The sequence below is a fragment of the Dreissena polymorpha genome, chromosome 13 (genome assembly GCF_020536995.1).
Source record: "Dreissena polymorpha isolate Duluth1 chromosome 13, UMN_Dpol_1.0, whole genome shotgun sequence".
Classification (NCBI taxonomy): Eukaryota; Metazoa; Mollusca; class Bivalvia; order Myida; family Dreissenidae; genus Dreissena; species Dreissena polymorpha.
Window position 1 is genome coordinate 39,404,469 of NC_068367.1, and position 13,911 is coordinate 39,418,379.

Here is a 13,911-nt window from a genome sequence, read left to right on the forward strand (position 1 = left end):
ATGTATGCGACGGGACAGGTTGATGGTCGAAATGTTGAGTGTTTGGTAGACACGGGCGCCACACTCACTTTGATATCATGCGATCTTTGGGATCTTATTAGGGATAAGCATCAGCTGTCGAGTTTTGAAACACCGCTCATTAGTGCAAGTGGGAACAACTTGACAGTTAAAGGGAGTACAGAGATCGCAATTGGATTTGCAGGGAAGTTTTATCCCATTAGAGTTGTGATTGCTGAGCTAGACGTCGACCTTGTTTTGGGTATCGATTTCATGAAAAACCACCAAGCTATGATAGACGTGAATCAGGATTTGCTGGTTTTAGGTAAAAACAAAATTGACATGCATTGTATTGGGAAGGTCGGCTGCTACAGAGTAGTATTGTCAGAAAGAATTGTTGTTCCGGCAAACAGTGAGGTCATCACGACTGCAAAGATAGCGGATCATGGTGCTGATAGCATGAAATTGGGAATAGTTGAACCAAGTGAACGCTTTGTTCAGCTGGGAAGGGGCCTAGTGGCTAGAACCCTGGTTGAACCAAAGGAGACTATACCTGTGAGATTAGCCAATGTGACTAACGAGGCACAGACCTTCTATCCGGGTACCAATGTTGCGACGATAAGTTCGGTCAATGAGGTTCAAGAATCATTAAACAAGAGGCAGACTTATGGAAGTTTGCCAAAACACATGCACGATCTTTTCGACAGGGCTTCGGCTGGATTATCAGCAGATGATAGAAATCAGGTCATGAAGCTTTTGCAAAAATATTCAAACATATTCTCAAAGCATGATACAGACCTTGGACGAACAGGGATCATAAAACATCAGATACACACAGGCGATGCTAGACCAATAAAGCAACCTCCACGACGTGTGCCAGTACACATGCAATCCGAAGTGGATGATCAGCTTGATCACATGCTGGAGAATGACATCATTCGACCAAGCACGAGCCCTTGGGCAAGCGCCATTGTCCTTGTCAATAAGAAAGACGGTAGCAAAAGGTTTTGTATAGATTACAGACGTTTGAATGAAGTAACCATCAAAGACGCGTACCCTTTACCCCGTGTAGACAAGTCCCTGGATCAGCTGTCTGGCGCGACCTGGTTTTCATGCGTTGACCTAAGTTCGGGATACTGGCATGTCGAGATGTCCGAGCAAGACAAACCCAAAACAGCATTTGCGACTAGAAGAGGTCTATTTGACTTAAATTTCATGCCGTTTGGTCTTTGCAACGCCCCCGCAACATTTGAGCGCTTAATGGAAATCGTTTCGGCAGGACTTCACTGGAAGATATGCCTCGTCTACCTCGACGACATAATAGTGACCGGAAGGACTTTCAATGAGATAGTAGCTAACCTAGATCTGGTGTTCGGTCGGTTCGAATCAGCAGGCTTGAAACTTAAGCCACAGAAATGCCATCTATTCAAGAGAGAGGTAAATTTCCTTGGGCATGTCATTAACAGCTCAGACGTGAGCACCGACCCTGAAAAGACAGAATGCGTCAAGAACTGGCCCACCCCTCAAAGTGTAACAGAAGTCAGATCATTCCTAGGTCTCTGTAGTTATTACAGACGGTTCGTTCAGGATTATTCTGTTTATTATTATTAGCAAAACCCTTGTATAAGCTTACCGAAAAAGACAAACACTTTGTGTGGTCTGAAGCTGCAGAGACATTATTCAACATGTTAAAGAACAAACTTACCACGTCACTTGTTCTCGCTCACCCAGACTTTAGCGAACCGTTTGTCCTAGATACAGATGCTAGTGACAACTCGATTGGAGCCGTTCTTTCACAAAAGGTCGATGGTCGGGAGAAAGTAATCGCTTACGCTAGCCGCACATTGTCGAAGACAGAGAAGAGATACTGTGTGACGAGAAAAGAAATGCTTGCATTGATATACTTTGTGAAATATTTTAGGCACTATTTGTACGGTCGAAAGTTTCTCGTAAGGACTGATCATGGTTCTCTGAGATGGCTCTTGCGATTCAAAATCCCAGAGGGGCAAGTTGCTCGTTGGCTGGAGGTACTCTCAGCCTTTGATTTGGAGATCGAGCATCGTCCAGGACTTAAGCATGGGAACGCCGATGGGATGAGTAGAATTCCCTGTCGTCAGTGCGGACTAACAGGAAGTATAAGTACAGTTAATGAGCATGACTCCGAACTAGCCAAGATAGAACGAGTAACAGCTGTGACACAGGACAGAGAAATGGACGATCTAAAGTAAATTTAAGCTAGAGACCAAGATGTTAAAACTATAATGTCCTGGGTTGATGCCAAGTCAAGACCACCTTTCAATGACGTGGCCTTAGGGAGTCATTATTTGAAGTCAATGTGGAATCAGTTTGAAACTCTAGACTTGCATGACGGAATTTTGGTTAGAAATTTGACACCAATCGACCAACGACAATATTGTACAGAAGGTCATACCTATGGCATACAGACGGAAAGTTCTCGAATATGCTCATGATATTCGATCTGCGGGACACTTGGGTATGAAGAAAACATTTGCGAACATACGACAGCAGTATTACTGGCCAGGTCTACGAACTGATGTGCGTACATATATTGCGAGATGTGAAACGTGTGCAAAACAAAAAGGACCAAACCGCACAAAAAAAGCACCGATGCAAATCGTTCGAAGTGGCTATCCTATGGATAGGATAGCTATTGATATTTTAGGAGAGTTGCCAAAAACAGAACGCGAAAACCGGCACATTGTAGTCATAGCAGATTACTTCACAAAGTGGACGGAATGTTTCCCCATGAGAGATATCGAGGCTGCGACGGTCGCTAAAATTCTTGTAGAGGAAGTAGTGACACGGTTTGGAATCCCAAACATTATTCATTCTGATCAGGGGAGACAATTCGAAGGGAAACTGTTCCATGAAATGTGTCAGCTGTTGCGTATCGAGAAGACAAGGACAACACCATACCATCCCCAATCGGATGGTATGGTTGAAAGGTTCAATAGAACATTAACAACCATGTTGTCTGCGTATGTCAACGAAAACCAGACAAACTGGGATGATCAGATACCATACGTGATGATGGCCTATCGAAGTTCAGAACACGAAACTACGGGAATGACCCCTAACAAACTTATGTTAGGACGAGAAGTTTGTACCCCTCTTGACTTAGCGTTTGAGCTGCCAAGAGAAGAAAAGTCAATCCCTGTGAACAAATGGGTATGGGAATTACAGGAGAGGCTTGAGACGGCACATCAGATGGTCCGGCAAAATACCGGAAACGCGATGCAACGTCAGAAGAGAATACATGACAAGAGGACAAATTATGAGAAATTCAAAGAAGGAGATAAAGTTCTAGTATATTTTCCAGTAAAGAAGGTAGGGATGTCGCCAAGACTGGTATCGTTCTGGAGGGGCCCCTATACGGTTATTAGGAAGTTGTCATATGTCGTATATGAAGTAGATTGCGGCAGAAATAGGACGAATCAAACAGTATATTGTGATAGGCTTAGACTTAGCGTACAACAAGTATTAGTAGGAGAGGATAGGGTTGATGGTCAGGTAGATAGCATGATAGATATTGAGCCTGGTTCAGAAAGCAACACGGTCGAGGAATTTGATGATCAGTTTGATCAAGTTACAGGTAGAGCTGAGAGCAATGGATGTGTAGTTGAGCTAGATGGTAGGGTAGAGGTTTCGTTTCATGGACAAAAGAGGAAACCCCCTGCTAAGGCTAAAGATTATGTATTCTCTATTTTCAGTGGAAACATGACTGAAATGGCGAAAACCAAAACAATCCCACGGAAACCACTCTGTCCAATGTGCAGAACATTGATTCCAGCTGGAGAGAGGTTCGAGGATCACTTGGTCAAGTGCGCCATGACTAAAGAGAATGTGATCTGTGGGTTGTGTGATAAGGTGTTTAAGAAGCAGGATTATTTGCAAAAACACCTAAAGATTCAGCACGGCATCGATAAGAAGGCCGATAAGAAGAAGTCGGAGGATGCAATGAGTACCTGCATTGTTGGAGAGGATCCATGTGTTGAATTGGATTTCACTGTTGAGAATGAGGAACGGTTTGATGCAAATGATCAAAACATGAGTGTTAAAAGTAAGGAAGTTGCGTTGAAGGAGTTGGATGATAATGCTAATGCGGTCCTGAAAACGCCAATGCCGTTACCGCGCACAGTGATTGACGAAGATGGCTTAGAAGCAGCGCCTACGAAGAGAAAGGCCACGTCACCATTGCCACCAGGGATCAAGAAAAGAGTAGAGACTGTTAACAGTGAAAGTTTGAAGAAGAAGTGTGAGATAATCGTCAAACAGGACATGACTGAGTTAAGTAAGAGGCATAGCGTTACGGTTAAAGAGGATGGGGAGGACGTATTCGCAAACTCGGTGCTTGTGAGGAGGGACATGGCGACTGGCATCAACAGTTTTCATATTGGCCAGTACCTGCGGGCAAGAAACATCTGCCCGTCTAGTTTGCTAATTGAGCTCGGCGATAATGGACGTGTCAAGTTCGAATTCGACATTGAGTGAGTTGATCATTCAGAGGGATACGAGCCCCTCGTTATACTATGACAATGCTTAACCCTTATTTAGAGGATTGTGTTGTTGTTGTTTTTTGTGTGTGTTTATTTTTGTTGTTGTTGTTTTGAATAGATGTATGTATTGAAAGTCAAGTTTTATCACGGTGGGAAAACATTTAAAAATAGCTCTGTAATTGTTTCGTTTGATTTTTTTGATGATGTTGTTTGTTTTGTTTTTGATATTGTTTATGGTCTCGATTTTATATCTTGTATAGTTTCATTTATAACCATGTGAAGGTAGCACATAGAGTTTAAAACATTAAAAGATTTCATCAATCATTGATAGTTTATTTTAAATCATGCACGGGACGCATGAAACCGGGGGCGTGGATAATGTAGCGAATTTGTCTGCCTTCGATCAGTTTGTTAATAATGGTAGAGTGTAACCATTGCTATATACGGCATCGTCCTCTTACAGTTATTCGGATAAAATAGATCGGACGCTAGCATTTTCAATTTGGGTAATACATATATTTTTATTCTGAAATTAATAAAACAATTTGCAGTAATGCCTTAATATATAACTTTTTACTGCATGACTATAATGGGTAACTCACTAATAAGAATTGAATATTGTTAAATAGTATCTCATTGCTGTTTCATAAGGCTGAAGTAAATTAGTTTTTACCCATTTTGTAGAATAGTTTCGTCTAGGGTATCACGTGACTTGTCTGTATATAAGCAGTAGCTTCTCTGCATTAGGATTTTTTCGAAGTTGGTTCTCAAGGCGTACAGATCGAAAACTAGTATTATTAGGTAAATAACTGTAGCTTTCTGTGTACTGAGTAATTCCACACTGTGGTCGGAAAAGTGACAGTACTAGTTGTTAGTAAGGGCTTGTCTGCTGAGTAAACCTAGGTGGAAAAGCGACAGTCTAAATCTAACACTTACAGTTTAGGCTTTGACGTTCGTCTATCCATAGTCTCAGACCAGTTTCATACATAGTTTTAAACCAGTCTTATCCATAGTTTCAGACTAGTCTAATCCATAGTTTCAAACCAGTCTCATCCATAGTTTCAGACTAGTCTAATCCATAGTTTCAAACCAGTCTCATCCATAGTTTCAGACTAGTCTCATCCATAGTTTCAAACCAGTCTCATCCATAGTTTCAGACTAGTCTCATCCATAGTTTCAAACCAGGCTCATCTATAGTTTCAGACTAGGCCCATCAATAGTCTCAGACCAGGCTCGTCCGTTGTTCTTATTAGCTTGTTATATTGTCCCGGTATTGTTGATTTCTACTTTGATTTATTATATGCACCAATCATTGTTCCAAGTCCTTTGTTTCTAATCACACTGGTAAAGCAGCCAGGCGAAAATAGTATATATCCTTAGCCAGCGTTAATCCTAGTCTGGTTAAAGTTACCTTGCACGTTACACATGTGTTGAAGATTTGTATCTATACTTATTTATTAAAAGATAATTTATTTTTACATTTCAATTGTTGTTGCTTTTAAACAAAAGCAGTAAAATTACATGTATCAGAGCAAGATTAATTTTATCTCTGGATTATTTCAAAAGGTTGTCATTATGTTTTAATTCTAGCTGTTGGGCTGGCCATTTGTCAAGTCAACATAAAAGACAAAAGCAATCCATATATATTATTTCTAAGAGGGTTTCTAATAATAAAAAAAAATAATGTTGCAGTTTTTCAGATTGGCCCCATTTTACTCAGGACAGGTGTCCTAAATGGTCAATTTTTTTCTGAACCTTTGTCCTAAATCATGAAAAAAACTTTCAGACAGCATGTTATTGTTAAGTTAATAAACTAGTCAAAACTAAATCCAATTACATTTTACTTCAAATAATTAACACTTTATAAATATAGACATTTAGGAAGGTTTTTAGTAGAAAATGCATTGGTTTTCAATGTATAATATGTTATTGTAGGTTCATATATGTTCATGGCTGTCAAGGATTGCAATCATTACACTCTGGAACAGCAGACGATTTATTTCATAAATCTTGCGGCTAGAGCAGAGCTAAAACTAGCAGCGGCAACCGAGCCGCAACTAGTAGCCAGAAAGGTCATTTGCATACGAAAAACAACCTTGCGGCTACAAAGCGGCAACTAGTAACGACAACCGAGCCGCAATTAGTAGCCAGAGCAGAGCAAGAACTATCAGCCGCAACATAGCCAGAACTAGTAGCGGCAACCGAGCCGCAACTAGTAGCCAGAAAGCTCATTTCATACGAAAAACGAACATGCGGCTACAAAGCCGCAACTAGTAGCGGCTACTGAGCCGCAACATTGCGGCAACTGAGCCGCTAATAGTTGCCGAAGGGCCTAAAGTTTCGTAAGGGTTAACATTAAAATGTTACCAGTTTTCTGAAATTAATTTTTATTGAACTATGTAATGAAATCTAAATTGGTCACTGATTTATCTTGTTTTAAAACAGTCATAGATCAGTTACTAGTGTGGCCTCTCGGTAATGACCCATTTTCATTACTTTTCACAACATTAAAACTTTCCACACTTCTATAATAGGCTTAGCAAATCAGGATTTAGGGGATCTTCAATGGTACATTTACACTTTAGCTCTGTCACAAGATTGCTGGTAAAGTCAAGTCACATATTTCAATCTAGGCCATGTCAAACTCAAAGTGTCAAAGACAAATGAAAGATGCGTTCATTAATTATTGTCCCATTGTTTACTACTGCTGTGAGTTTTTATATAATATAACTGATGACAATCATGTCATTGTGAGAGAAAATTCACATTATCTTAGTATATCAGGTTGAGCAGTTTTTCAGATAACAAAGGCTTGTTTTCAATGTCACTTCTGGGGATCAAACCGCAGCACAACCTTCTGCAATCAAAAACGACACTCTACCACTAGGCTTTTAGGAATGTGAATTTTTTTTATCTCTCGTCAGAGCAACCAAACCGAAAATTTAATCAATTATTGCAGACTCGGTATTATTGAGTCAGTTCATGAGAGGTAATGGAAGATGCAACATCGCTCACGCCCCCGGGCATCGCCTTAAGCAGTATTCACTTCTCAGCACGAAAGTGCTGGAGTCATTGATCCCAAGGGACCAGGAAAAAACAATTCATTAATGTTCGAAATAAAGTCATTTGATTAATGACAACACTATTATTTGAGCCAGGTCACAGGGAAAGGACAGTCTAATCAGTTTCCAATTAAACTATTTGTTATTGTCAGAAAACCGCTTTTAAGCAAACAACTTTCAAGCGACTGCAGGCTGATCTAGATCCAAACTGGCCACAATCACCTTAATGTCTCTTTTACTGTGACACAGTTCATTTGACTTTAAAATGATATCAAATACTAAAATAGAAAGAAGAAATAATACAAACCAGTAATTTGAACAAAGTAAAGACTTTGAAATCAATGTTTTCAGGACAGCTTGGTGTCGAAGTTGGTGATATGCAAATCCCATGTGATATGTTGATATCGGATATCATAGTCATTCAATAAGTCGCAAAATGCTCGAATACAATTTCCAAAGCAAAATGTGACTTAAATTGATAACTAAAAATACCAATTTTGCTGTGTCCAGCTGTCAAGTCTTCAGATCCAAAATTAAGTCCTGCATTCACATCGAATATATCCTTCGAATTCAATCCATTGTTGACATTAGCGGAGATTTAGTTAATAAATAACTCATATATCCTAAATGACAGTTTCTAAATAGCCAAAAAAGCCGATGTACGCTGTAAAAAAGTTTTGAAATGAAATTGAACATTCTCTCATGGACGCGGCCATTGCTGTCGACACGAACGACAACTCTGCTGGAGAATGTGGGTCGCACTAAAACGCGGACCAATCTGAGGACGATATAGATTATAAATCATAACCTAAATCGTCCGCAGACTGGTCCGCGTTTTAGTATCTGCCGGAGATGTTATTAATGCTAATCAGCGAGGTATGCCGATTAGAAAAGCTGCTCTATCTCAATCGGACTGGCTCGGTCTTTTACATAGCTTGCCAATGTGAAGAATTTTTACATGGCATGTTACCCTTGACTCGCTGCTGAAAGCAGCATCGTCAAAAACGTTTTGAAGACCCGAATATGACGTCATAACGTATGGCCGATCGGATTTCATGGACACCAAGATGGCCTTCCGGATGGAACCGTAACCCACGACGGTCGACCATGGCGTGCCGTCATCCAAAATGGTCTCTCTTATGTGACACAATAGTATTTTTAGAATTGCACGACGAATGATAAAGTGTTTGTTTGCACTTGATCCATTAAGTCTATGGGTGACCTTGGCATTTGGGAAAGAGACACGGGTTTTACACTTTACACACCGCCTTCATTTGGTGAACATTTGTGGCAAGTTATTTTCCAACTGCATCATGGGAAATAACATTAAAGCCATGACAATCTGTGTAATTGCAGATTATTACCTTGCTATCTAAGTGTGCCCTTGATCTGAGAGCTTGGGTTATAGGTTAGACATGCGACACACAGTCTTCACATGTTGAAAATTTGCGGTATGTTATTTATACATAACATAATGGATGAAGCATGTACTGTCCGCGCAAGCTGTATTTAGCCTAAATTCAACATCTTTTTATGATCTTGAATGTTGATGTATTGAGAAAGTAAATACGCGCAAGACAATGTCTGCTTAAAGTGAGTATACGTGAAAAGATATTGAAAGAATGCTCATTAAATGCCAAGCTCGGACAGATTAACGCACAAAGACACAGTCGACTTATATGTACCTTCCCAAAAAGGAGTATTTTTTGTGTGGTACATTCGCTTCTTACATAGGCGACACAAGTTCGAGTCTACACAGGCTGCGCATGTGAGTTTGTAAGGTTGTAGGGATGTAACAGCTACAAGAAGTATCAGGAAAACGGATCCGTTTTACGATTCTCACACACATCTTAAGATCGCCTTTGCATAGTGGATAAAGTGTCCTCCTAACGACCGGGAGGTCGCAGTTTCGATCTCCACTGTGGGGGCATTCTTTATATGTTCTCCAAAGATACCAAGTACTGGTTCTACTCAGCATTTTAATCAGCATTGTGTTGTAATTTTTAGTATATGAACTTAGTAAGACTGCTTTTTTTGATGCCATCTTGGCATGGTGGACATCATTTATCAAAACAGGATACCATGTTGTCATCGTTTCAACCCCGCCCTCATAAGTATTATCGGAACCGATTTGACGGCGACAATTACAGTTTGGCGACCATAAAGTAACCGGAGAACATCACTACAACGTACAACACCGACATCAGCACCACAATCATCACAACCGTCACCAAACAACCTCCACTACGGCCACCACAACCACCACCACCATCATCACGACTCACATCCCCACCACAATAATCACCATCATCATCACCATCATCACCACCACCATCACAAGGACCATCACCACCAATTCCACAACCAATATCACCAATATCACTACAAACATCACCAATACCACCACCACAACCACCACCATCAGCTCCAACACCATCACCACCACCATCTCCACAACACCATCATCACCACCATCAACACCAACACCACCATCACCCCCACCACGACTTCCATCACCTTTTTCATCACCATTACCACCACCCAAACATCACTAACATCATTATCACCACCTCCACAGCCTCCATCACGACCACTATCACCACCACCGCTACCATCAAAACGACCACAATTGTCACCACCACCATAACCACCATCTACGTCAGCAATACCATCACCACCACCAAAACCGCCACCATCAACACCACCATCACTACAACAACCACCATAACAATCACCATCATCACCACCAAAACAACCGCCACCACTACTACCATCAAAACGACCACAAACATCGCCACCACCAACACCATCACCGCCACCATCACTACCACGATGACCATCATCAACATCACTATTACTAACACCATCATCATCAGCATCACAATCATCACAACCGTCACCAAATCATTAACATCACAATCACCACCACCGTCACCAATTAATCGCCATCACGACAACCACCATCACCACCAATATAACCATCACCACCATCATCGCCACTACAATCACCACCATCATCACCACCACCATCATATTCACCACCACCACCATCACCAATACCACCATCACCATAACCATCATCACAACCATCAACAAACTTACTATCACCACTACCTTCATCACCACTATCACCATCACCATTATCACCACCACTACCACCACCATCAACATCATAATCTCCATCAACCACAATCACCAACAACACCATCACCACCACCATCACTTTAATAACCATCCCCAACACCATCCCCACCAACACCGCCATCACAACCATTTCCGTCACCACCACCGTCAACAACACCATCACCATCACAATAATCACCATAACAACCATCATTTCCATAACCATCATCGTCGTCATCGTCCACACCACCTCCATCACCACCACTATTCCATTCACCATCACCACCATCACAACCACCATCACAACCACCATCACAACCATCATCACCCCAAAAACTTCCATCACCACCATCGCCACCACCATCACCATCACCACCATCATAATCACAATCACCACCATCACCACCTATAACTCCATCAAAACCACTATCACCACCACCAATTCCACCACAATCACCATCACTACCACCACCAAAGCCACACCAACAATCAGCAACAACATGACAATTTACCTCCATCATCACCACCATTACTATTTCCACCATCACCATCACCACCACCATCACAAGCACCACCACCAACACCACCATTACCACCATCACTACCACTATCACCCCTCACCACTTCCATCACCATCACCACCATCACCACCACCATCGCCCCCTTTAACACCTTCACCACCATTACCATAATTATCACGACCACAATCCCTTTAGCCATCTCTACCATCACCAACACCATCATCATCACCACCACCATCACCATCTTCCCCCATCATCACCACCATCACCGCCACCACCATGACAATCACCACCGCCATCACCTTCACCACCAACAGCACCACCTCCATCACAATCACTACCACTACCATCACCGTCATCACAAACACCATCATAACCATCACCATTATGACACCACAACTATCGCCTTCACTATCACCACCATCATCAACAACATCACCACCACCACCAACAACACCATCACCAACACCACAATCAAACCACCACCATTACCACCACCGTAGCCACTATCACAACTAATGTCACAACCATCACCACCACCGTCACAACTATTACCTTAACCATCATCACCACCACCACAAACTCCATCAACAACATCATCGCCACCACCATAACATTCACCACCATCATCATCACCATCTCCAACACCATCATCACAACCATCACCACCACCACAATAACAACAATCACCAGCACTATCACCATTTCAACAACCACCATCACCATCATCATCATTTTGCAAATCATCATTATTTTCCTTGTTAATCTAACAAAATTTATTTTCTTATAAATAGTAATTATACATGGACAAATTAGCCATGTATGTTTGTATTTTACGGGGTTTTATACACATAAATAAAAAAAATATTATTCTGTCGCTCCAATTTCTTTAATATGCAACGATGTTCAGCCTCCACGGAACGCTTAAATTGAGGAATCTTCATGGCATCTGTAAACGTTGCGCCATACTTCTTCTGCAGTGAAACCGGATGGTGTTAGTGTCCCATCTGCCACAAACTCGAAACTGACCTAAAAATAAATTAAACGCTACTTTATTGAAAATCAACAATTAGCTCTTTTTAGTCCTTCTCCAGATCTTACCCCCGCAGAATACACACATTGAAAAGCAGATCAATGTATTTACACCGCATATAAATGCACACACAAAAAAGCATTAATCAAGTCGAATGGACAGTGTTGTCTGTCGGCATGCCAACAGCAGTAATGCTTACCAAAGGAAGTCAACAACAATCGCACATCACAATTAACTCTTTAAGCATACCTGTCTAACGTCATCTTTGACCTTTTAAAATGATATCACATATCTTTGTATTCGCAGCAATGGCAGAGATGACGGTCCATACTTCAGTCTGGTATATGTGACCTTCAGCGGTTGACCATGGTGTATCGGAGCCCATGTAGAGTTCCTGCCCTTATCCTAATGCGCGGACAGCTGTTGAACAAACATATGTTAGCGATACCACCACGACGTATATTGGATACATACAAAGAATACATCGCCAATATTTTTGTCATAATATATTGATTAAATTGTAAAGTGTTCCAAATTACCATGTGCTATATTTTTTCAAAATTAGTTGCAGATAAATAATATAAACACGTATTAGCAAATATTGGTAAAGTAGAATACGTCCATTTGTATCAAAAGGTCAGAGTTTTACGTTATACTGCAGCACTGAAAAAAGAGATTAGTTTATGCAAGACATTGCTTACTGCCTTTGGTAAACTGTATTGCTGTTGGAAAACAGAACGAACACCCTATCGATTAGACTTAATTTTCAGAGCTAAGGCGTTTTAACACTGTTTACGCTGACTCGGACTCGCTTTCGCACCATCGACCCACGTCAGTGTGTTTACGCTTGCGGGCAAAAAAGTGTGTCCCTCGCTGTAAACTGAGGAGCGTTGCCCAATTTCGAGCGTATACGATGTTAAAACGTCCTAGCTCTATAAATTAAGTCGAATTAACAGTGTTGTCTGTCTGCATACCAACAGCAGTAATGCTTACCAAAGAAAGTCAACAACAATCGCACATCACAATTATCTCTTAAAGCATACCTGTCTAACGTCGTCTTTGACCTTTAAAAATGTTATCACTTATCTTTTTATTCACAAAATTGGCAGAGATGACGGTCCATACTTCAGTCTGGTATATGTGACCTTCAGCGGTTGGTCATGGTGTATCGGAGCCCATGTAGAGTTCCTGCCCTTATCACAATAAACGGACAGCTGTTGAACAAACATATGTATGAGATACCACCACGACGTATATTGGATACAGACAAAGTAATCATCGCCAATATTTTTTGTCCAAATTTATTGATTAAATTGTAAAGTGTTCCAAATTTCCATGTGCTCTATTTTTTTTTAATTAGTTGCAGATAAATAATATAAACACGTATTAGCAAATATAGGTAAGTTAGAATACGTCCATTTGTAACAATGGTCAGAGTTTACGTTATACTGCAGCACTGAAAAAAGAGATAAGATTATGCAAGACCTTGCTTACTGCCTTTGATAAACAGTATTGCTGTTGGAAAACAGAACGAAAACGCTATCGATCAGACTTGATTTTCAGAGCTAAGGCGTTTTAACACTGTTAACGCTGACTCGGACTCGCTTTCGTACCATCGACCCACGTCAGTGTGTTTACGCTTGCGGGAAAAAAAGTGT